Source organism: Bombina bombina, chromosome 3 (genome assembly GCF_027579735.1).
Source record: "Bombina bombina isolate aBomBom1 chromosome 3, aBomBom1.pri, whole genome shotgun sequence".
In the NCBI taxonomy this organism is placed as follows: domain Eukaryota; kingdom Metazoa; phylum Chordata; class Amphibia; order Anura; family Bombinatoridae; genus Bombina; species Bombina bombina.
Genome location: NC_069501.1, coordinates 160,458,045 through 160,484,299, shown reverse-complemented (window position 1 = coordinate 160,484,299; position 26,255 = coordinate 160,458,045).

Below are 26,255 nucleotides of genomic sequence, written 5' to 3'. Positions count from 1 at the left end.
ATTTTCGCCACGTAAGTCCTTACGCTGCATATTGGATACCAAACTGCGCGGGTTTGGTATACCTGCCTATGGCCCAAAAAACTGCGGGCGACGGCACAAATATACGGGCGTAACTTCTAGGTTACGCCGTATATGTGATACCAAATCCGCGCAAATATTGGCGTCGCCGGCTTTTGCGGGCGACGATTTATATCGGATCGACCCCATGGTGAGGCTATTAGCAGTGTTCAGCCTGAGGCAGCCACCAGCAATACCTGAATTATAGTATATTCTGTTTATTGAGCTAGTAGTAATACCTTGTTGGAACGTTTACTTCTATTCAAAGAATCCTCATCATTTGAAACAAATATAGTTTAACTGTTGGTATTCATTTACAACAATTTCTAGCTATGGTTCTGACCATCGAAGATTATTAGGCGAGTCCAGGCTGCTCCAGCCGCTCAACAGTGATAAAACCACATTTATTCAATGCCATAAAATAAGCTTATTTCTGGCTTCATTTTGAACCAGTAAAATCCCTCAAGAGAGGATTAAACCTAAAACGTTTGTTTTTGAATTAAACAAATGAGTATTGCTGCCGGCTAAGTAAGGAAAACTTTCTTGTTTTATTTTAAGTTGTCTCCTTACTCTTGTTTGTTTGTTTTTTTTTTGTTTTTTTTAAATGGCATTATAATAGTCTAGCTTTTGTTCTTTTGTCATTGCACAGACTGCCATTATAAGCTAATGAGAAGTTTCGGTTTTATTGATTCTATTTAATTTTTTTTATTATTATTATTTCATTTCTTTCCATTTTATTTATTTTTTTTTGTTTTTTTTTATTATTATTATTGATTTCTGCTTTATTGCTCAGTTTTAAGTTTTACATATATTTTACTTGTGATTAGTTGGTTACAAAATGGCTACTGTTTCTAGTCTGGAAAGTTTTGTAGCAAAATACATAACAAAATATAATGTAAATGATTTTGCATGTGAAGCCAAATTGAATGAAAATCCATGGACCTATGTTCAGGATTTATTTGAACAAGAGGTTCAAAAACCCAGAAAGATTAAGAAAATGAACGGAAAAGCAGTAGCAGCCATGTTTGCTGCATGCTTAGCAATGAATACAAAAATTGAAAATTTAGAAAAAGCCCTTCAAAATTCAAATACAACAATTAACAATAATGAAAAAGAAATTGACAAATTGGAAAATCAAGTAAAAACTCTTACCTCCCTTAATGAAATCATTACTGAATCAAAGGACGAAATTACAATAAATTGTAAAACTGCACAAATTGAGGCAAAAACTTATAAAGAAAATTTAACTAAAGTAGAAACTGAAAAAGACCACATTATTAGTGCTTACACTGTGATCCAAAATCAAATTACAGAGGTTAAAAGGGTAAATCTATTGACCATACCCATTGTAAAAACAAAAGAATCACAGTTGCTACAAACTATTTCTGTTCTAAAAGGAAAAGTAGCCATTGCTGATAGAATTCATAACCATGCTTCTGCTCCCACATGTACATTATCAATGAAGGATTGTTATACAATAGACAATTGGGAGGATGATAATTGGGAGACAGATTCTACTGAGTCTGAATATACTTTGCCTGTAGCTATGGGGGAAGTTGTAAACACTGAATTACCTGGTAACTGTACTATCACAATATAACAAGAAGACAATGGGGAAGAGACACACACACATCAGACTCCAACCATGATTAGAACATGTCTATTTCCATCTACTGGGGTGGATGACACATTACTGGGATTCAACAGTACTGGAAAACCAGTGCATTCATTAAATAAAAATACTCACCCTACCCAACCCCTAAAGACACTTATGTGAGTTACTGGGTATCAGTGGCGGCTGGGGACTTTTGAAGATGGGGGAGCACTAGCCCCGCCCCTCAGATGGCTCTGCCCATTTTAATGTGTGTGTGTGTGTGTGTGTGAGTATATATACATACATACACACACACACACACTCTGCCAGTTACCTTAACACATCCTTATGTACAAGGTGAGGGCAGTATGTTATGTGAATTACTGTGTTATTAAAGTCTGTGTGCGAGGTATGTACATAACTAACCTGTGTATATAGAAAGACAAGAGCACCACATACACCCTGCAGTTACCATATATATATATATATATATAAAATATTATATATATATATATATATATATATATATATATATATATATATATATATAAATAAATATATATATATATATATATATATATATATATATATATATATATACTGGGTACAAGAGTCCTGTCACTGGGGCAGTATAAGGACATATATATATATATATATATATATATATATATATATATATATATATATATATATATATATATATATATATATAGTCCTTATACTGCCCCAGTTTTGCCCCAGTAATTTACTTTAATCATCAAATGTGCTTTGTTCTCTTTGTATTCTTTGTTTAAAGCTAAACTTAGGCTCATATGCTAATTTCTAAGACCTTCATATGATATATAATATTTGACTCCCAACAGAAAGCTAAAGCTATTGACATCCATAAAAAAGGAGAGGAACATTTCTCTATAGTTAGTAAAAATAAAAATATTTTTATATTTTATATGAGACTAAGTAAGTGACTGATGATGAATCTGCTGCCTGTATGAAAATCAGGCTCATCCTCACTCAAATACAGGCTCATCCTCACTCACTCACCAAGTCTCAGATATAATAATAAAAGATTTTTCTTTCTACTAACTTCAGAAGTCTTTATGTGTGTCTTTTTATTTAAAGTTGGGTTTAGAGGAAGGAGTGCAGTGGTGTCAAAAATGTCACTTTAAATACAAATAATCTTGTTATAGTAATAGTCCAGACAGACTCTCTGGATGATGATTGTACATATAAAATAATATATAAACAATCTATATTGATAAAATCACAGAGAGTCTGGACTATTACTATATCAAGATTATTTTTATTTAAAGTGACATTTTTAGCACCACTGCAGCCCTTCCTCACACCTCAATAAGCCTCACTTTAAATAAAAAGACACACACAAAGACTTAATGTGGGGGGGAAATGCATATACAGGGAACCAAATGCTTTGAGATGGAAGCATTAATGGAGCTAAAAGTTTTAGAGGCATCATTATATAGCAAAACATGTTTTTAATCAGTAGGGTCAGATGAAGAAGGGGTTAATATATGTTCTTATATAGGAACCCCAAGCCCCCTCCTCCCCAGCAATTACTTTTGTGATTTACTTTCTGGTGCCTGACATCTGTGAGAAACGAAGCACTCAAGCTAACCCTCCATGTCAGCTAGTTCTAACAAGCAGATTTCCCTGCAGTGAATATGCTTTGTATTGTAGGTTGATATTTATATACAACTAGTAGTAAGGGAGATAACATGCAGCACTGAGGTGGAAAGGAGAAATATGAGCAGGGGGAAGAAGCACTTATGGACACTGATTCTTTTCCATGAAGGTAGCTAAACACTGAGTGGAAAGGAATTTATGTAAAAGAGCTACTCACAGCTAAATCCATGGTTTCCTTTGCTCCAGCTCCACCCACATCCTTCATGCTTCATGCCACACAGCACAACACACGGTGTAAAACAGTTTCAAGCACCAGGTGTTATGCTGGGGGAGGTCAGAGGATCTCTTTGATTCTATTTAAGTTAAATGACCTGCCTGTTGCAGCTGTCACCACAGCACTAACCATACTGTGTCCTGAGCAATAAAAAAAGACTGTTTAACTAGCCGATCAGCTATACAAAAAAACAATAAAGCAGTGCGTTCAGCTGCCCTGTTTACCAGCCCCTAAAATGTCCCTGTCCTCCTCCTCCAGCTGAGCGGCTCCTGTGCTGCAGCTGCCTATGTCTGGTCACTGGTGTGTGTGAGACTGAGTGTATGCACGGCTTGCTGTGTCCCAATGTCAAAATACATTTTTGATAGATCATCCGATCATGGTGCAATCCCTCTATACTAATAGCAGGCACTTTACTTACTGAGATGTCAGACATCAGGACTCAACAACTCCGGAGGACCTCAGTTGCCCACACCCAGGCCAGTGCCCAACTGCCAAAATACCAGCCAGTTAAGCATTTGCAAAAGTAATTATGCTATCATATCTGCCTTTTTATTATTTATAATATTATGACGATTCAGTATTTGCATTTTTTTGCCTTGTAGACTACAAGGCAAAAAATTGCAAATACGGAATCACCATAATATTATAAGTAATAAAAAGGCAGATATGATAGCATAATTACTTTTGAAAATGCTTGGCTGGCTGGTATTTTGGCAGTTGGGCACTGGCCTGGGTATGGGCACCTGTGTTCCTCCAGAGTTGAGTCCTGATGTCTGACATCTCAGTCTGTCTCCAGTCACTAAAGTTTTGTCCCTGACCATCCCTCTCTCTCACTCAGCAGCAATGACAGTGACACACATGCCACACATGGAAAAAACTCACTCAGTAGGCAGACAGGCACTCAGTCTTTCTGCAGCTCCCTCCTCTTCAGTAGTTCCCACCAGCAGCTGATAAGATGAAGCCCACGATGCTCCTCCTCACACACACAGCTCTTAGTGTGCGAGTGTCACATGACAGCTGGCTCTCGCACACTAAGAGCTGTGCTCTTTAAGAAGGCTATGTGCTGGCCTGTAGGTGGCGCTGCAGTCAATGCAGTTTTAAAGTGGAATGGGCTTTTGCCTATACTTCTATCTATCGCACTGCACAGCATGTGCGATAGATAGAAGTATTAGGCAAAAGACCATTCTACTTTCAGCCTAAATAATTAAAATCTTCAATTTTAAATGGTTTTAGTAAAAACTGCAGTGGAGCCTGGAGGATTTTTTAAATTAAAATCAGCAAAAAAGGTTTAAAAATGTATTTTTATTTTTTATTTCTCATTCTTTTTTTTTTTTTTTTTTGTTCTTTAGGGGTCAGGGTATTCATCAAGGGTCAGGGGGTTCACGTGCTCAAGTGCTCCTATAGAGGAGCCTCCACTGCTGGGTATAAGAAATCCAAATGACCAAGTTAAAGTTTTGCAATTAACCATTGATATGCATGTGTGGAGTGCTTTACCTGACACAATTAAAGAAGGCAAATGGAATTATGATGAAACAGTAGAAGAATTACAAAAGATAATAAATCCCTCAGCAATAGGCTTAATGGCAGCATACCAAATTAAACAGAATAATGAGGAAAATCCTTTAGCCTATGCTAACAGATTATGGGCAGCATATCGCTCTGGTTATGGAAAACATGGTACAAAAGAGGATCATGAATATAAAAATCTGTTAATCTTAAATGCTCATCGTAGCATAAAAATGAAATGTGAACATATCATTGACCCTAGAAAACATGATTATGATGAAATAATTGGAATCATGCAAAGATCATTTCAGTCAATACTAACATATAAAAATAGATTAAAAGAGAAAGAAGAAAGGCATGCCCCTAAATGAATAGCAGCCTTTCAAACAAACCCCATCACAATAGAAGGTCCACAAATCCCTGCTGAAAAAACCACACCATATAACCCCAACTGGAATGCTAATACACACCTTAGAAGGGGTACAAACAGGGGAAGATCTCAATATAAAAACAGGGGAAGGGGTCAGACATATACAAACATAAACCACCAGCAGCAAAAATATGGGACACAACACACCCCAAATTATGCAGAATTAAGACAACAACTACATGAGATTCAAAATAACTCACAAAAGAATATAGAGGATAATTCAACACAACAGTTATAAAACACAGCACAGTTACAAAACACAGCACAGTTACAAAACACAGCACTATGACTGTCACAGGCCCCCAAAATAGTATCACCTATTACACTAGACAGGTGTGGGTGGCCTCAAGTTGCAGCATTGGTAGGGGGCCACCAATGCAATATGATACTAGACACAGGGGCAGCTATATCCATCCTTCATACAGAAAACCCCAAACAGTCCCTCTTATCATCAGGAAAACCATTACACCTTCAAAGCTTTTCAGGACACAATGTAAATTCTGCATTATCAAAGCCACTAAAAATTACAATAGGAAAACTGACAGTAACACAGCCCTTAGCACTAATGCCACTCCCAAATGAAACTAACTTTCTGGGGTCTGATTTCTTAGTCCCAAATGGATGTATGATAGATCTAACAAATTTACTTATTTTACAGAATGATGAACAAACAAGTTCTGACACTGTGATTATCCCTGATTCTCATTCAATTGCAGCCATAAAACTTAATGACTCTAAGTATGATTTATTCCAGGTAATTGCTGACCATCCAGAAAGAGATGTGCTTAAACCACTGCTGGAAAAGCATTCAGATGTGTTTGCAAAACATAAACATGATTGTGGAAAAGTTAATACATTCATAAACATCACAGGCACTGACCCACCTCCACAAAAACAGTACAATTTCCCAAAGGAATCTGTCTGTAACATACAAGAAACTATACAGTCGCTATTAGAGCAAGGTGTCATTAGACCATGTGTTTCCACAAACAATGCCCCAATCTGGCCAGTTAAGAAACCTGTTAACTCATGGAAACTGACAATAGATTACAGGAAACTTAACAGTGTTTCAAACAACTGTGCACCAACAGTAGCATCTGTCCCAGATGTTTTGAGCATGCTAACTCCCACACATAAATACTTCACAGCTCTAAATATTTCGAACGGTTTTTGGTCTCTCCCACTTTCCCCCCAATACCAATACAAATTTGCTTTTAATTTTTTAGGCAATCAATATACATTCAATTCTCTCCCACAGGGCTATCATAATTCACCCTCCCTCTTTCATTCTAAAATGAGAGAAATACTAACAAAATTCTCTTCCCCTAAGAATCTTTTACAGTATGTGGATGATCACCTATTAGCAACCGAGGACAACAACATCACTTGGAACTACTGGATGAGCTGTTAACGATACTTAAGGAAGTAGGATTAAAGTGCAATCCAACAAAAGCACAACTATTAAGTGGGTCTGTATCTTTTCTGGAGATCACAGTCACAGCAGGAGGTCGTGAAATAGCAACGGATAAGGTAAAAACAATCCTTAATTTACCCTTACCAGTAAGCATATCTACATTACGGTCTTTTCTAGGGTTGGTAAATTACTCCAGGTCATTCATACCAGAATTTGCACAAAAAGCTGCACCTTTGTATGACCTTTTAAAAAAAGATAGCCAATGGGAATGGACAGACGAACATACTATGGCAGTAGAAACACTGAAACAATTCCTAATTCAAGCACCTGCATTAGCCAATCCTGACCATCACTTACCATTTCACATAGGGACAGCATCCACTGACACAGCCATAGCAGCAGTTCTTTCCCAAGAAATACATGGCCAACAAAGACCAATATCATATGCCTCAAAACTTCTAAGCCCTGTAGAAATGAAATAATCTTCATGTGAAAGACACCTCCTAGCAACATTCTGGGCTGTGAAACACTTTACATATATTATAGGTCTCAATCCCATTATCTTACATTCAACACACACACCTACAAAATTCCTTCTCACAGACAGAATAAAAGATGGTAATGTTTCCAATGCTAGACTAGCACACTGGGCTCTACTATTACAAGACAGAGATATTACTATAAAATCCACCATGAATCCCTCAGCCCCAGCACATGGCCTTTTGTATAATGGAGTAGCACACAAATGGAATATCAAGCTCAAACAAAACATAACACAATTTTTTAAAGCTCTGCCCCAAGAAACTATTTCTCCTGACCAAGCGATACAGATTTTTACAGATGGTTCCTGTTTCTACATTGAAGGCTCACCCCATGCTGGATTTGGCTTGTACATAATTGATCCCAAACAAACAACCCCCACATCGATTTCAAGGTCATGCACAATCAAATCTGCCCAATATGCAGAAATGGCAGCAATTGCACATGCCCTTGAAATCATAGAGGGAGACAGAGAAGTGATCCTGTACTCAGATTCAGCATGGGTATGTAATGCCCTCACAGAATTCCTTCCCTTTTGGCAGACATATCAATACACATCCTCTGACGGGATACCATTAAAACACAAAACTTTGATACAGTATATTGTATCCCTAACAAAAAATTGACACACAAACCAAGTGTATGCAAAGTAAAAGGCCACTCAGTCAAATCCCCTCACTTTGATCAAAACAATGTAGCAGATACACTAGCCAAACAGGGATCACAAAGGGGGGAGATTTGGAATATCACACAAATGATAATGACTCAGACTTGTGCCCCACTGTTTGTGCCATAACAACTAACTTGCCTATTAATATACCAGACATTGCTGAAATACAGAAACAAGACCCAGAGATCAAGGAAATCATAAAATACATAAAACAGGAATAGCTAAACCTCACAGAGGGTAATCCACTTAACAAGTACATTAAATCCCTAAAATTATCTGAAGACAAAAATCTTCTTCTCCATATTGGGGAAGAAATAACGTGGGTAGTGCCTAGAGAATACAGGAAAGAAATTATTTATTTAGTTCATGACCTTCCAACAGGAGGGCACCAGGGGACAGAAAAAAACACATCAAAGGCTAAAAGAAGTAGGATGGTGGCCTAACATGAACACAGATATACAACAGTATTGTGACAATTGCATTGTGTGTGCTCAAGTTAACCCTGCCCCAAGAAAGATAAACGCTCCTCTCAGAATAAGGTTAAAAGAAGGAATTTGGAACTCCCTACAGATTGATTATATGGGCCCTCTTCCTACAACAGCTAAAAATAACAAATATGTCCTGGTAATAACTAATCTCTTTTCAAAATGGGTAGAAATTTTTCCCACTAAAAGTAACACTGCACAGAACACAGCAAAAATACTAGTAGAACAAGTATTTACTAGATGGGGTCTGCCAGCATCTATAGAGTCTGATCAAGGCACACATTTCACAGGAAAATTGATGCAAACATGCATGCAAATGCTGGGAGTCAAGCAAAACTTTCACATACTTTATCACCCTGAATCTTCTGGGCAAGTTGAGAGGGCCAACAGAAAAATGAAAACAATGTTAAAAAAGTTTGTAAATATAAATGCAAAAAATTGGGATAACCTACTACCCCTCCTGACAATGGCAATTAGAGCTACCCCCTCCTCCACAACGCAATTAACATCTTTTGAAGTTATGACAGGTAGAAAAATGAGGCTACCCAAACACCTATGGGTAGAAATGCATACCCCAACTATTGACAGACTATCAATGGACCAATACCTAATCAAATTAGAGAAGGCCCTCAGAGAAATACACACATTTGCAGCACAACACCTGGGGAAAGCCCAAAAGAGGGCCAAAATCCAGTTTGACAAGGGAGTGAGAGAAAACTGTTGGGACATAGGGGATAAAGTAATGCCACTGGAGCTACGCCCAACAGAAAGCAACCTTTAAAAAAAATGGAAAGGTCCCTTTACCATCATAGACAAACTTAGCCCATCAGTCTATAAAATCAGGATAAAGGAAAAAAGGTCAGAGGATAAATGGGTGCACGCCAATCAATTGAAAACATATAAGGGAGAAGGCAGCACAGAATAGGTTACATGTAAGAAAACAGATGGACAGAAAGGTAGATGGATGTAAATATTGTATTATTTATAGTCTCACTTGTTATAACTTCTATGTTTCATTATCACTAAAAAAAAATTGTTTTCCTTCCACCTCCTTATGTCACTCCAATCTATACTCTGACTACAGTACCATGAAGCTGATCATAATATGGATCGTTGTGCACAGAAGTTTAGCTGTCATCTGCAGTCCACTCTTCGGGATAAGAGTGGAAAATAATCCAGTTTACAGCCACAAAGGAGAATTGGTCCTTATTCCTGTCACAGCAGAGGGCATCAGTGGGCAAAGAGTATCTTGGTGGGGTCCAGACAAAATCAGAATATGTAAAGAGGGGGAAGTCTTGGAAACAGACTACAAGGAGAGAGTGGAAATTTTCCCAAATGGATCACTACACATCCACCAGACCCGCCCAGAGGATTCTGGGAGATGGGCATATCTATTTATCCTTTCTAGCAATGATCCAGCTCCCTCTAACCACCACGTCCCTGGTACCGTGATCCTACAAGTCCTCCCAAAATCCGTACAACAATTCACCTCACAAACACCTGTGCCATCCACTCTCACTCCTACAATACAAACTGCAGGATGCCCAGCAACACAGATAGGCCCTACAAGTGGTCTCATTGCAACACCAGTGCCAGGTGTTCTTTACAATAACGTACATTTTATCCATGTTCCAATATTGTTGAACATATCGAAATGGAATATGGCTGAATTCGGGGCCTGTAAGCACACCAATGTTTCTGCATTCTACTCATCTTTATTAAAGCAATTAATAACCTCACATGCCAGTCAAATTCAAAACACCATTCCAAAACATGACACTCCTAATTATCAGAACAGGGTTTTTAGATCTAGAAACTTGAATGGAATGGAAGGAGTTGCAGAAGCAATTCCAGAACTGTTTGGATCAGGAATGTCAATTTGGAATACGGCAGACCTGGAAGCAATACGCAAACATATTGCTAACTTTGAACAAAATGAAGGACACCATGTATTAAAACCCTCTCTAAAGGGAATAGGCGGACTGGCTGATGAGGAAAAATATGCTGTGTACAACATACATGACATAGCTAGCCTATTCAGTGAAACACAAGTTTAAGATAAATGAAATTATAAATGCTAGCAATGAGAGAGCTAGGAAAAACCATGAGGGGAGGGAAATAATCTGTACAGCCTAAGGTAGCTTTGTTATTGATAAGATACCAATGTCCTCAGAGATATACGTTTAGGTAAGATTCCGGACATCCTAAAAGATAAAGACTTGGCACAATGGTACTGTCCCCACAGGTCCATTAAACATTGTGAAATGCTTCCAACATCCATCATTCATGATATAGGTTTAGTGACACCACACCCCCGTAAGTATCACCACTGCCAGAGAAAACAAACTTCCTGTTCTCTTGGTTAAGATTTGTATGTATCTTTCACTATCTCCCTGCCAGTTTTTGATCCAGAGGGCTCCATTTTTGATAGACTGGCATTCTCACATTCAATTGGATACCTAGAAGGTACAATATACAAGGAGAGACTGAATATCCCAGAGCTTTTGGTACAAGTAAAAGGGAAATGGAAGGTACCTAACACAGCATGTTGCACTATGAGAGAAAACAGGTATCTATGTCGCTGCAATGCCTTTGAAATCAGTACCCCCATATGTGGCCTGAGGCAAGAAGAAAATCCAACAATTATGACATGAAGGGAACCCACAACAGCAGAGGCCATATTACTGATGGAGGGACAAGAGATTGAAGACAACAGCACCCAGGAAACCCAGAAAAGTACAAAAGCTATGACTGGATCTGAAGAAGAATCTAATTCAAGCTACTCTCCAACCGAACTTGGATGTCCAATTCAACTAACAAAGTGGAGAACACCAATGGTGAAAGCAGCATACAATATGGATGGACAATATTGTGTAGTCACAAACCACAAGGAATACACCCATGGAAGCCAGTTATGCCCAATAATATACCCTAACTTTTGCTATACCCCCCGTGAAGACAGTACCATTGGTAGCATAGTAATCAGACCTATTCCTGTCTTTAAGGAGGAAATACTCATTTACAGCGAACCTGATGTTCCGGAACCTGAAACATATATCCCTGTGTTCGACGTTTATATCGATCCAATATCACTAAATCTCCACAATTTATTAGAAAGGAAAGATAACCATATAATACAAATTAGTAACAATATTGATAAGGCAGGTGGAGTATTAGATGAGTTATTACACAATGGAGATTTTAGCCTTGTCTTAACTAACACATGGATAGAAATAGGAATTAAGGGTTTTCTTTTAGCACAGGGTATTCTTGTAATCATTTTAATAATTATATCCATACGGCTGAACAGATTATTTAAAGAGCACCGGGTAAAGTTGGAAAATTTATTGGAATTAAGACACAAGCAACTACTGTCATAGGTGTGGCCAAGCAACCCAGGTTTATTGTCCACAAGGGGACAACTGTTACAGAGTAAACTGCTTGTGTAATATGGATATGCATGTATATATATATATATATGTGTGTGTGTGTGTGTCTATTTATGTATGTATGTGGGTGTAGGTATATGTATTAGTGTATGTGTGAATGGATCTGTATGTCTGACAGTCTGATAATAGCCCCTGGCAATGGAAAGAGATTGCTCCTTCACCTTTTACTGCCCTGTCTCAAGAACAAAAGCCATACAAGCCTTTTTGTTTACCATGCCCTGTCTATCTCAAAAAGAATCAAGAGATAGTAAACAAAGGAGTTATTTTCTCAGGTTTCCTTCCATTCAATATAGGGGCGGAGAAGAGTATTGAAAGTGGAGAACAGGTGTTTTGAGTTTGAAGAAAGAGTAGAGATAAGAGTAGATGAGTAATGTTGCTTAAAGAGATTAAGGGCAGAATAGGGCTGAGGATGAGTGTGTGATTTCCGAGTTATGGTAAGAGGGGCCAGATTGTCAAGGACCAATGTAAGGGTGGAATTATAGTGGCAGATAGATTGGCCAGGGCAGGGAAAGGAGGAGATGGATAAGAGGAGAGGTTCGAGGGAATTAGCAAACTATGGCTGATCTAATGACGTAATGCTTCTGTTAAGTTTGGTGTGAGGAGTAGAAGGAAGGAGAGTTGTAGGGAGGGATGAGATGTTGCAAGTGAGGAGATCGTGGTCAGAAAGAGGAAAAGGAGAGTTTGTGAAGTTTGAAATAGTGCATCGATAACTAAAGATCAGGTCAACGGAGTGACCATCTTTGTGAGTGCTAGAGTCAGTCCATTGTGAAAAACCGAAAGAGGAAGTGAGTTGCAGAAGTTGTTTTGCAGAGGAGGCAGTGGGATTGTTAAGAGGGATGTTGAAATCACCAAGAATTAGGGCAGGGATGTCTGAGAAAAGGAAATAAGGTAGCCAGGCAGCCAAATGATCTAGAAATTGAGGTGAGGAGCCAGGGGGTCAGTATATGAGGGGAGAGAATAAGTGAATCACGTGGGTTTCGAATGAGGAAAATGTGAGGGAAGAGATGTGATGTATTTGTTGAAGGGTGCAATGAGAGAAAAGTAAAATACCTACACCACCTCCTTGTCTGTTACCAGACCTAGGAGTGTGGCTGAAGTGGAGACCCCCATGTGACACAGCAGCAGTGGATGCTGTGTCTAGGGGAGAGAGCCAGGTTTCTGTTAGAGCCAGAAGGTTGAGGGAGCGAGAGATAAAGAGGTATAGAAGTGAGATTATTGCAAACAGAGCAAGAGTTCCAGAGTGCACGAGTTAAAGGCATAGTGGCTTTAGATGCAAAAGGAATGTGAGTAAGATTACCAGAGTTTTGTTTTCTGAGTCTATGGAATGGTACACATGGGTGTGCATGGCTAGGAAGTTGTTGGGGACCAGGATTAGGGGAGATGTCACAGGCAGCTAGTATAATCAAGAGGGAGAGTGACATGAGATGAGAAACAGATTTGCAGTAATGAGACTGTTTTTGAGACAAGGTGCAGGGGGGAAGGAGAGTGCTTAGGAATAGATAATGTTCATGAGTACAAAAGTAAGGTGAGTTTAAGAGAGAAGGGCTTATGAACAGTGCAGGTGAGACAAGATGTAGCAATAAAGGAATATGAAGGTATTGAGCATTTTTACAAAAGTGGGAACCAATTAAACACATAAGACACAGTATTACAGCAGCACTTGGATAAGGAAACAATGAGATACATAAAACACAAAATTACAAGAGTACTTGCCTTGTGTCTTGCCCCTTGTCCAATCCTTGTTCAATTCTTGTATAATTCTTATCTTAGTGCCTCACTTATAAAATGTTTACTTAATTCTTGTATAATTCTTATCTTAGTGCCTCACTTATACAATGTTCACTTCTAAAAGATGAAAATATGCTGTTATGTTAATGCACACTGCCCAAGCATTGCACCCCATGTGCAATGCACCTCCCAAACTAGTGTGAAATACATACATGCAGGGCAGTCAGCTGGGTCCACTAAATTAGTTGATTGCTAAATCATAAGACAATTTAAAGGTAAATTGGAAATTTAGATTCTGGTCTAGTCAGGGTGAGATAAGTTAAGTAAACAGAGAGTAAAATTTGGAGGAGGTTTAGGCTCTGGCATAAGACAGCTTATAAATTTAAGAATAATAGCAAGTATTGATAAGGATTGAACATCACATGGTAATTTACAAAACATTAGAAGTAACACATTGGGAATAACATTATAATAAATGCAGGACTTATTTTTAACAACAAATATAATAATTAACGAAAATATTAATAAAAAATATATATTATTTAGCTAGTTATAAGATAACCCAGTTATACAATATTCAATTGTTTTAAAGATAATCAGTCCCAGTGTCCAATGTATCTTAAGCAATCTTTCCAAATCTCTTTCTAAAAATTAACAGTGAACTCTTCTAAAGTGATAAATAATGATAATTCAAGTGCTTGGAAGATAGAAATAAAATTAAAACTGACATAGTGCACACTGTATAAATAACAAAAGTATCAGCTCTTCCAAATAAAGGCTTACTGGATATTTGCACCTTCGAAGATCTTGAGCATTTGATGTCTCTCAAGCAAGCCTTTTTTTTAAGACTAATAACTGTTGCAGCTATTCATATCTGGTAAGCTTTTATTTTGAAGCACAGGTATTTTTGATATTTATACAGTGTGCAGTATGTCAGTTTTACTTTTAGTTTAGGAGCACTTTGATCATCACTATTTATCAATTTAAAAGAGTTCACTGTTCATTTGTTTTTTGGATTGGGATTTTGAAAGATTGTTTAGGATATATTGGATACTGGGACTTTTTATCTTTAAAACAATCAAATATTGTTATATCACTGGAATATCATCACTAGGTTGAATAAAATATTTTTTGGTTATTCTATCAATCCCTTAGATGTTAGTTATAATATATGCACATATATCTATTGATATTTAAGCAAATAGTGGATTGTGTTTTAACTATAGGTTTTATTATATATTTATTTTATTATATTTGACACTTTGTGTCATAATGATATTTATCCTCATAAGTTGTTAGGAAAGTTCTATAGAGGAAGCTTAGAACTTATACTCACTGAAGCTTCCTCTTTGTAAACCCTCTTGTGGAGATAAAGTGTTGCTTATACCAATTTTTAGGAAAGAAACCAGGATGATGTTATTATCCATATGCTATTTTACAATATTATTTCCAACAATAAAGAGGTGTCAGTGTGCCAGGAATCAGACTGAGTCGAGAAGTGCAAAAATAATCACACCTTTATTAATAGCAAAAAATAATAAAAAGTCCACAAGTCAAATAACAAGCCAGGAGTCAAAACCAGAGCTGGTAGTCAGACGAGCTGAGTCAGGAGCCAAAGCGAATAGTCAGATGAGCCAGAATCAGGAACAAGGAAAACCGGAGAGTCAGGAACAAGCCAGGGATCAGGAACCAGGAAGGACATCAGGCAGCCATGTAATACACAGGAACTCTCACAAACAGGTCTGAGACAACGCAAAGGCAAAGCATACTGAACAGAGGCCCTTTAAATAATAAGTGATGACATCACAATTCTGAGACTGCATCCTGTCTCACATGGATGATGCACACCAGTCTGGTCATAAAAGGAAGTGCAGGAAATGAGCAACATCCCCCACAATGCACCATAGTCAGGAAGAGAGGTGAGTAAAATGGCTGCCAGCAGCACATGGCAAACAAACAGGGGAAAAACCCTGACAGTACCCTCCCCCGCGGGAGGACAAAAAGCTTATTGGGGAAAACAGGCATGGAAGGCACGGAAGAGGGCGGGAGCATGAACATCAGAGGAGGGAACCCAAGAACGCTTCTCCGGACTGTAGCCCCTCCAGTGAACCAACTGTACACGGCCCCTGGACATACGAGAGTCAATAATGCTGCTGACCTCATACTCCTCATGGCTGTCAACAAAGATAGGATGGGGACGAGGCAATACAGTGGTAAACCAATTACAAACCAATGGTTTCAAGAGGGTGGCATGAAAAACATTGGAGATGCGCATAGCAGGAGGAAGGTCAAGAGCGTAGGCCACAGGATTAACCGGAGTATTCAAAAAGAACCAACATAATCGGGAGCCAATTTATTGGAAGGCACATGAAGGTTCAAGTTGCAGGAGGACAGCCAAACTATCTCACTAACCTGGTAGGAAGGTGCGGGCAGATGCCTACGATAAGCCTGGAACTTTTGGCGCTGCATACAAGGCAATCCTGAATCTGCACCCACGTGGAACGGAGTTGCCAGAGATGCTCCTCCAAAGCCGGAATACCCTGAGACATGAATGAATCGGACAACAAGGATGGTTGAAACCCATAATTCGCCATGAACGGAGATAACTTGGAGGAAGCATTAATAGCACTATTAAGAGCAAACTCTGCCCAAAGTAACAGTTCAGACCAATTATTGTGGTGATCTGAGACATAGCAATGGAGGAACTGTTCCAGAGCTTGATTAGACCGTTCTGCAGCCCCATTGGATTGAGGGTGATATGCCGAGGAGAAGGAAAGCTGGATCCCCATTTGAGCACAAAAGGAACGCCAAAATCTGGAGACAAACTGGCTACCCCGGTCCGACACTATCTCCTTGGGTAACCCATGTAAATGGAAGACCTCTCGGGCAAAAATTGAAGCAAGCTCCTGAGCGGTAGGCAGCTTTATCAAGGGAATGCAATGTGACATTTTAGAAAAACAGTCAACCACCATAAGGATAACAGTATTGCCATTGGAAACAGGGAGCTCAACAATGAAGTCCATGGAAAGATGTGTCCAAGGACGCTCACCATTAGCAATAGGTTGAAGAATACCCACAGGAAGACGTTGAGGAGTCTTATTCTGTGCACAAACTGAACAGGAGGCAACATACGCAGCAACATCAGAACGAAGACCTGGCTACCAGAATTGTCGAGTGACAGACCAAATCATATGGTTCTTGCCTGGGTCACCTGCAGCTTTAGGATAGTGGTAAGTGTGCAAAAGTTTAGTTCGAAGATTCTCAGGAACAAAACACTTGCCACTAGGTTTCTCAGGAGGTGCATTGGTTTGTGCTGCCAGGATCTCCTCCCCCAAGGGAGAAGTCAAATTAGTACGTATGGTAGCCAAAATATGGTCAGGAGGTATAACAGGAGTAGGTAGGGCATCAGCCCTAATATTCTTACTACCAGGCAGGGAGGAGACCACATAATTAAATGAGACAAAAATAGCGCCCATCTAGCCTGTCAGGGCGACAAACGTTTCGCTTCAGATAGATAAGTTAAATTCTTGTGGTCAGTTAAAATGAGCACTGGCACACTAGTACCCTCGAGAAGATGCCTCCATTCCTTGAGTGCCAAAATTATGGCCAGTAATTCCCTGTTGCCAATTTCATAATTGCACTCCGCTGGAGACAATTTCTTAGAGAAGAAACCACACAGATGTAAGGAACCGTCAGGCGTAGGACGTTGAGACAAGGGGGCACCTACTCCATCGACCGCAAGAATGAAAGGCAGGACAGGGTTAGGATGAGCCTGAACTGGAGCAGCAGTAAAGCAATCTTAAGACTATCAAAGGCCTTAATGGCAGTAGGTGACCAATAGAGTGGATCATTCTCTTTACGGGTCATGTCTGTTATAGGTTTGACCAAGGAAGAAAAGTTTTTAATAAACTTTCTATAGTAATTAGCGAACCCCAAAAAACGTTGAATAGACCAAAGACCAACTTTGTCAGGATCCATGGAGAACCCTGCAACGGAGATAACATAACGTAGGAAGGTTACTTGAGTCTGATGGAACTCACATTTCTCGAGTTTACAAAACAGGCCGTTCTCACGTAGTCTCTAAAGAACCCATGTAACATCAGAACGATGAGCCTCAGGTGTGGGTGAGTGTATGAGGATGTCGTCTAAGTACACCACAACACACTGTTGCAACATATCTCGTAGGACATCATTAATAAGTTCCTGAAAACAGCAGGAGCATTACATAGGCCAAAGGGCATTACAAGATACTCATAATGCCCGCTCCTGGTGTTAAATGCTGTTTTCCATTCGTGGCCCTCCTTAATCCTAACGAGATTGTGCGCTCCTCACAAATCAAGTTTAGTAAAAACCGTAGCTCCCTTGAGGCGGTCAAAGAGTTCGTAATGAGCAGAATAGGATAAGAATTCTTAATGGTAAGATGATTAAGACCCCTATAATCGATGCATGGTCTTAACTCGCCATCCTTTGTCTTCACAAAGAAGAAGCCAGCCCCCATAGCACAATTCTCTGCAACAGACAGAGGGTACACCCGGCCCCGAGGAGGAATGGCTCTGGGCTGCAGGTCTATGACATAATCGTAAGACCAGTGAGGAGGCAACGTACCGGCATGCACCTTGTCAAAAATGTCTAGAAACTCTCGGTACTCCTCTGGCAATTGAGATACTGAAGAAGTGCACAAGACTTTAACTGGTTTCCGAAGACAAGTGGAAATACATTGCGGGGACCATGACAAAATTTCGGACCTGTGCCAGTCGAGACTGGGATTGTGCTTTTGGAGCCAGGGATAACACAGACCAACTGGAAAATGCAGAGAGTTTATCACCTGGAACTGGAGGGTTTCAAAATGGAGAGCCCCAACAGCCAAGGACAATGGAGCAGTTTCGTGAGTAACGAGTGCGGGCTGAAGGGGCCTGCCATCAATGGCCTCAATAGCAAGTGGAACGGACCAAGGCAAAACAGGAATGGAGTGATTTGATACAAAAGCACTGTCAATGAAATAGCCCGCAGCACCGGAGTCAACAAGAGCCTGAGTGACTATGGAGGAGTCCACACAGTAAAGGACAACTGTGACCAAAGGTTTCTCCTTAAGCGGTTCTGGTGACGAGGATAAACCACCCAAGGTTTGCCCCCGACAGGACCTTAGGTGTGAGTGTTTCCCAACCGTGTAGGACAAGACTTCAAAAGGTGGCACTGTAACCCACAATAGAGGCAGAGCCCCTCCCTCCTCCTAAAGGCCTTCTCCACCACGGAGAGATGCTTAAATCCCAACTGCATTGGCTCAGCAGTACCTGGTGACTCAGGACCAGGAGGCATGGGAGGAGAGGGAGGCATGGGTGGGAACGAACACGTAGGAGACAACGGAACAGGAGGCTTCCGCAAGCGCTCCTTGAAAGAGGGCCTCTCTCTGAGTATGATGTCAATTAGGATCAAAAAAGACACCAATGCCTCAAGATCCTCTGGTAAATCTCTGGCAGCAACTTCGTCTTTAATCGCATCAGAGAGCCCATGAAAGAAGGCGGCAACAAGGGCTTCATTGTTCCAACCTACCTCTGCGGCAAGCGTACGGAACTCAATAGCATACTGAGCAACAGATCTAGTACCATGCTGAATGGACATGAGTCATTTAGCAGCAGAGGAGGAGCGAGCCGGAACATCAAATACCCTTCGAAAGGAGGCCACAAATTCAGGGTAAATTGAAATTACAGGTTTATTAGTCTCCCACAAGGGATTAGCCCAGGTAAGAGCTGTGTCAGAGAGTAACGAGATGAGAAATCCCACCTTAGCTCTGTCAGAGGGAAACTCCAGAGGTAACATCTCAAAGTAAATGCCCACCTGGTTCAAAAACCCTCTGCACTGAATAGGATCGCCTCCATATCACTGAGGTAGAGGTTCAGAACCGGACATGCTCCTGGTAGGCATAGGTGCAGCAGCGGAAACAGGAGCAGCTATAACTTGCGGGACACTTTGGTCCAAATGTGCAGTGCGAATCAGCAGGGTTTGCAGGGCTAGTGCAAATTGATCCAAGCAGTGATCCTGTACATCCATCCTGGAAATTATTGCAGGTAAAGGTGGATAATTTGCACCATTCAGATTCATGGCCTTTGAGTAATGTCAGGGTGCCAGGAATCAGAGTCGAGAAGTGCAAAAATAATCACACCTTTATTAATAGCAAAAAATAATAAAAAGTCCACAAGTCAAATAACAAGCCAGGAGTCAAAACCAGAGCTGGTAGTCAGACGAGCCGAGTCAGGAGCTGTAGGGTTACTTCTTTTGTTCCTTAGCTCTGCTCTGGCTGATAAGGGTGCGGCACACGTTTTCTTCAGGGCCCTGGGGTGACCACTGAATTCACACACACATGCAACTGAGTGTTTTCACAAAAGTCCCGTTTATTTGAAGAACACACAAAGAATTTATAGTGATGTATGCGTCATACATGAGGTCACAGGAAATATATAAAAAACGTAGTTAACTTCACATCTGCATAAGGGGCCCACAGGAAATAAGAATGTTGCTATAGCACATAACAGAATATGCTCATATAACCATTTGTAGAGAGGATCATATATTGGAACCATATGTTACAACTTATACAAAAAGAAACTTGTGGAATGCTGCATTATAAACATTTGATACAAGATTTAAAGTTACCCTCAATATGCTTAATATGTGAGATTCAAATTACCCATATAACATAATATATATAATATATATACATACACATATACACATATGTATACACATACATACATATACATACACATACACACATACACATATACATACCCATCATTCCCCTCTTTGATCACATTGTGATCACATAACCTGTAATGTTCCTACAATATAAACTATCTGGGTCTACCTCTAATTAAATTTTGCAGTTGAACTTTTTCTGCATCTTGTATCATACCTGATATTTTCTTTCGTAAAGTACAAGACATGTAACAGTTAAACAATGTTAATAGTAAACAAATAGGTGTAAAGTGTCCAACATCTTCAAGTGAGTAATAACATGCAGTTATTAATACTATTGGGATATACACAAATAACAATATTCCCATTAGGAAAAGGAAGATCTTGTCTTGGATTGAGATCGTCATCCTGGTCTTTGTGAGGAGTGATCGATACCTTATCACCCACTTCTCCTTTGTGAGGGGTAACCGATAGCTTGTCACCCGCTTCTCCTCTCTTTGGACAGCGTTTCACTCGTGAAGCGTGTATCCAGATGTCCTTGTCGTCAGTCAGTACGGCAGTCCTGGTTACAGCGATCACAGTGACTGGCTTGCTGAACGGGAAACCTCCTTTCTTTGCTTTATTCAGCTGGCGAATGCAGACCAGATCTCCAGGCTTGAAAGGATGGGTTGGTTCCTGTGAGGGAAGAGGTAAACGGGAAGACACATCACCATAGATGCCATTCAATTTATCAATCAATTGTTTTACATATTGTTCCTTAATACAATCTAAATCACCATTTTTAATGATAAGTGGGCCTTTTACCCATGGAGTCGGGAATGGTCTACCCATTAGGACCTCAAATGGAGACAACCTGGTTGTCCTATTTGGGGTCATTCTGATTTCTGCTAAAATAGCAGGTAAATAGTTTTGCCATTTAACCCATGTACCTGCTGTTGCCTTTAAAAGTTTTTCCTTGATATTGCGATTCATTCTTTCTACAATCCCTGAGCTTTGAGGATGGTAGGGAATGTGAAAGTTCCAATTAATCTGTAACCATTCTACTAACTCATGTGTGATTTTACTAATGAACGCTGGACCGTTATCAGAATTAATCTGAAGCGGACAACCAAATCTGGGAATTATTTCAGTGGCTAAAATTTTAGCGACTGTTTTTGCATCTTCCCTCTGGGTAACAAAAGCTTCTGACCACTTAGAAAATTGGTCAACTATTACAAGCAGATATAATTGTTTAGTGCCAGTTTTTGGAATATGTGTAAAATCAATTTGTAGATGTGTGAATGGGGCTGTAGGTGGGGGTAAGTGGTCATGCTGGGCTTTATTGGGAATGGTTGCATTGGTCTGTAAGCAATATACACATCTATTAATATATGCCTTGCAATGATCACCTATACCTCTAATGTAGAAAGATTGCTTCAACAAGTTAGTTGTTGGTTTTATACCTAGGTGTCCAACACCATGGGCTTGTGCTATAAAGAGTGGTGCACTGCTTTCCGGTATGCCCACCTTCCCCTCTTTAGAAAACAAACCATTCTCATCTAAAGTTAACCCATTAGTAGTCCAGAAAGATATGTCACTAGGAGTGGTATGTCCCTGGAGTTCAAGAAGCATATGGTCTGTAGGACATGAAGGTGGGGCTAAAACAGCATACATACGGATGGTGGATCCGGGTGTATGAGAAACATAAGCAGCCTCTTTAGCAATTTTATCTGCAAGTGCATTACCCAAGGAAATAGGGTCAGACTTGTATGTATGTGCACGGCAATGTATGATCGCTATGTCCTTTGGGAGTTGTATGGCCTCTAAAAGTTCATTAATCAGGTCTGTATGAGAGATGGTCTTGCCATCTGCTGAAACAAAACCACGTTGTTTCCATATCATACCAAAATCGTGCACAACCCCAAAAGCATAGCGAGAGTCAGTGTAAATGTTAACAGATTTATTTTCAAACAATTTACATGCTTTTGTAAGTGCTATTAATTCTGCAGCTTGTGCAGAAGGATAAGGAATGGGGCCTGCATCTAGAACAATGTCTGGTAGTTGCACAATGGCATAGCCTGTCTTATAAATACCATCACTAGGTCGGGAACAAGAACCATCAACAAACACATTATCAGCATGGTCAAAAGGTTTATCCATCAAGTCAGGTCTTGGTGTGGGAATGTGGTGTATTACCTCTATACAATCATGATCTGTTGGAAAGTCTGGTGATCCTGTAAGTAAGGCACTAAGTATTTGAGTTGGCCCTGAGGATACACTACTATATTTAATAGTCAGATTTGTATTATTCAGTAATATACATTCATAACCAGAAAGTCTTTGAGAAGTCATGTGTTGGGTAGTGACATTTTTTACAAGATGTAAAACTTGGTGACTAGTGTGTAGTACTATTGGATGGCCTAATGTGATTGTTTCAACCATCTCTACAGCCATGGCGCAAGCCGCCAATGCTCGGAGACACGCCGGCATCCCTTGTACCGGTATTGGAACTACTTTGGAAAAGAAAGCTACGGGACGCATATTGCCTCCACCATGCTCTTGGGCACAGACAGCAGCCATGGTTTTACAATTGTCCCTCGCATACAAGTGAAATGGTTTACAATAATCAGGTAGTCCTAAAGCAGGGGCACTAATAATGCTAGTCTTCAGAGCTATGTAGGATTTAGTCATGTCTGTGGTCCATTGTATATGTTCAGGGCTATCCCCTTTTGTGGCTTGCCTTAGAATGGAATCATGATGGGAGCACTCAGGAATCCATTGTCTGCAATAATTAATCATACCTAGAAAGGTTAGCATGTCCTTTCTAGTAACTGGCTTTGGGATCTGTTGAATCGCTTGGATTCGTTTGGGACTAATGGACCGGTGGCCTTGGGAAAGCACAAAACCAAGGTAATCCACTTTTGTCACTCCTACTTGTAGCTTATGTTTTGCTATTTTATGACCTTCAGCAGCAAGGTGTTTTAACAGACTTATTGTATCTACTGTATTAGCCTCCTGGTTAGGACTACACAACAGTAGGTCATCGACGTACTGAAGGAGGACGGAACCTTGGCTGGGAGTCCATGACCGCAAGATACGTTGGAGCACCAGCGACTAGACCGCAGGTGAGGCCACATAGCCTTGAGGGGGGCGTGTCCAGGTAAGCTGACGCCCATCATAATAAAAAGCCATAAGTAGCTGTGTCTCAGGGTCCAATCGGACTGAAAAAAATGCGTTAGCTAAATCAATGACTGTAAATATACAGGCGTCATGTGGAATGGCTGTGAGTAAGGTTGTAACATCTGGGACTATTGGGGCAATTGGGATTACTATTTAATTAATTGCCCTTAGGTCTTGTACTAACCTATATTCATTGTCTTTCTTTGGGATCGGATTTATGGGGGTATTATAGGGAGAAACTACTGGACAGAGGATTCCTTGTTTAAGGAATTCCTCTATCATGGGTCTTATCCCTTCTTTCTTTTCTCTAGACAATGGATATTGTTTAATAAACACTGGAGTAGTATTAGGTTTTAATCTGGCTTTATATGGGGTACACTGAACTAAACCAACGTCAAGTTTTGAAGATGCCCAAACAGAGGATGGGACATCTGTCAATATGTCATTAAAAAAACACAGGTTAGTGGACCCTAGACTCACTTCTAACCCACCCTGTCTAGTGACAGCTACTTTCAAACCAAGGGGACCCATAAGATCACGACCCAAAAGGTTAAGGGGACACCCAGTTATAATACGAAATGGGTGCAAAAGTTGTTGGCCAGTACAGGGTACCCTAACTTCAAGTGGCGGTGTGATGCGAGTCTGAGTCAGCACTCCATTAATCCCTAGAGAAGGTTCCGATTTTCCAGTAATGCCATCATACATATCTGAGCATAAGGCAGAGCATGTAGCTCCTGTGTCTACTAGAAATGGTAGGGGTTCTCCCTCTACTTCTAGGACTAAGTACGGTTGCTCATGATAACTTGTTGACACCACTGGAAAAATTGGAGTGCTACCTTCTAGGCACCCCTATGGCCATTGTATGTTGTGTTTGGGTGCCTCCATCAGTGCAGGGGCTATGTAAGGCTGTCTGTTATACTGTCGGGGATTGTAAGGGGGGCCAGAATTATTAGGGGGTTTTGGGCATTCATTTTTCCAATGTCCCTGTTCCCCACAGTTAAAACAATGTGTTCTGTTTGAAGTATAATTCCCTCTAGCTCTTCCTCTAGCTCTCCCTCTACCTCTCACATACATTCTATTACTCCCTGTATTATCCCTTTCCCTGGCCTGGAATGGATCACAATGTTGTAAACTCTGCTTTTGATAAAAAGCAGCGTTTTTTCCCTCTAATTTCCTGATGTCAAAACAACCTGCCCCTTCTTTTTCATGAATTATTTTCAAGAATTCTGCTGGAGTCAACTCTGGCCAATCAGAGACAAGTTGTTTCAGCAACAAAGAAAGCTGAGGTTGCATATTACTAATGCAAGTCTGGACCTTCAGAGAGCCCATTGCATCTCCTGATTCCATTCCAGCCTCTTCCTTCCAACATTTATAAAAACGCTTAACAAATTCTACTACTGTTTCCTTTGTATTCTGTTTGCACGCTAGTGCAATTGACATACTTTGTTTATCCTTACATATTCTATGCATTTCTATACTTAATTCTGTCCACATTTCATCAAGTCCTTCACGTGTGTTTAGGGCATAGTTAATTGTTGGATCTCGACTCAATTTGCTAATACTCTTTACATTACCCCACTCCCAACCTGACTCAGGGTCATAGTCTAGAAGTGCATCAATAATAATTCTTATGTCTGTCTGTGTCATGTTTTGTCCTTGTAACATTCTTTTTAAATACATAATACAAGCTGATGGATGTTGACGGGGGTTTGGGGCTCCCTTGGTAATTTCCCTTAATTCACCCGGGGACAAAGGTTTAATAATTAATTGGTCTCCCACAGTAAGAAATGGCATACTAGCTTCTGGTACAGCTGCCTCCTCCTCCTCCTACTTCTTCATTCCCTCTTTTATATTGTGGGGTTATTGTAGGGGGGTAGGAAGGTGTTACTGGTTCAACCTTAATCGGGGGTTTGGGCATAATTGGGGGTTTAGTGACCTGGTATCGGGGAGTTACAGAAGGTCCTGGCAAGGTCCATTCCTGGGGTACCTGAGCAGAGGCAATAGCAATAGTCTCTAAATCTATGTCACTAGGGGATGGGAGGCTAGGATATAGTCTGTTATATGATGGCAAAGGTAGGTGAGGGGCATTATATGGGGCAGGGGGGGGCTTTCTGTTTTTGCTTCTCACTTTTACCCTTCTTTTTATTCCCATCTATATCAATATATCGCCAGTATGGAGCAACAGTCAGCCAATTTTCCCCACCCTTTTTCATATAATCCATCTTCCATCTTGGATCACCTTTATACCATGGAAATGCCTCTTCATCACCTAGACACAACCCTTTTACCATATTCATATGAAATTTATCATTATCCCCCTCTCTGGGGAATGGATCAGAGCTTCTCATAGCTTCTGTCCAATCTGCCATATTCTCCCACATAATCTTTACATTTTTCTCCTTGCATAGGTGATGGAAATTGTTTAGACTGGGATTTGCCCGTTCTCAACTCCTAACTTATCTTTTAAAACATTTACAACAAAATACAATACAACACAAAAAAAAATAAAAAAAAAATAATAAAAAATAATAAAAATAAAAAAATACAATACCTTTACCTTTAAGAGCAATTAATTATTGAATCTTTTTGCAAAAAACACATTAACTAGAATGGTT